At 44.4% G+C, this 937-nt stretch overlaps 1 pseudogene across 1 annotated transcript; it reads left to right on the top strand.

The window, feature by feature from the left end:
* The first annotated feature begins 337 nt into the window (after nucleotides 1-337).
* Nucleotides 338-932, top strand: LOC111648648 (procathepsin L pseudogene; annotated as a pseudogene). Its single transcript, XR_015436370.1, has 2 exons — nucleotides 338-598; nucleotides 834-932. The product of XR_015436370.1 is annotated as a procathepsin L pseudogene (transcript).
* Nucleotides 933-937: the final 5 nt, after the last annotated feature.

Below are 937 nucleotides of genomic sequence, written 5' to 3'. Positions count from 1 at the left end.
AAAAAAAAAAAAAACTAACCTAATAACTAATATTCAGTTTTATGCAAACAACAAAATGACTAATAATCAGTCTTGCAGATTTGTCAGGACAAATACCAGACAGACTGTTTAAAGGTGAAGATCAGGTTGAATTCTGGATTCTCATTGAAAAGTCATAAACCAGCAAATTATAGGAAACTCTAAACTGCTTTGTTCTGTTTCTGTCTATCAAGATGTTGTCTTAAAATTATATGTCTGACCAGCACTCCCAACCCCAAAGATGTTCACTTTACAATCATAGGAAGCTAAGATCACCAACATTTGACAGACTGGAAGTAGTAGTACAAACCGTTATTAAAAATCTCTCTCTCTCTCTCTCTCTCGCTCTCTCCAGGGTCAGTGTGGCTCTTGCTGGGCTTTCAGCACCACTGGAGCTCTGGAGGGTCAGCAGTTCAGGAAAACCGGCACACTGGTGTCACTGAGCGAACAGAACCTAGTGGAGTGTTCCGGACCCGAGGGCAACGAGGGCTGCAACGGTGGTCTGATGGACCAGGCCTTCCAGTACGTCAAGGACAACCAAGGCCTGGACTCTGAGGAGTCCTACCCTTACCTGGGAACAGTACGTATCTCATGTAGGAAGTCTGGAGGATAGGTCTTAAAATGTCTGGAAAATCAGATTTAAAGGCCTTAAATGCGTTTGAACACACTTGAAAAAACTCCTCACCGTCACCTTTATTGATCTTAGTGCCCCTTTTTTAAAGTTGTTTCTACAGGAAATGATGATCAGTATATTTTGGACCTAGAGGTCTGTGTCAGCACCATAACATCCTGTCCACCATCTTCTCTTATTCCAGGACGACCAGCCGTGCCACTACGACCCCAAATACAACTCTGCCAACGACACCGGCTTCATCGACATTCCCAGCGGAAAGGAGCGCGCTCTGATGAAGGCCGTGGC

The sequence above is a fragment of the Seriola lalandi genome, unplaced genomic scaffold, assembly GCF_002814215.2.
Source record: "Seriola lalandi dorsalis isolate HSWRI2012SDOR001 ecotype SW California unplaced genomic scaffold, Sedor1 jcf7180002044703, whole genome shotgun sequence".
Classification (NCBI taxonomy): Eukaryota; Metazoa; Chordata; class Actinopteri; order Carangiformes; family Carangidae; genus Seriola; species Seriola lalandi.
The sequence above is the reverse complement of the archived record's forward strand: the minus strand, read 5'-3'. Positions and strand labels throughout refer to the sequence as shown.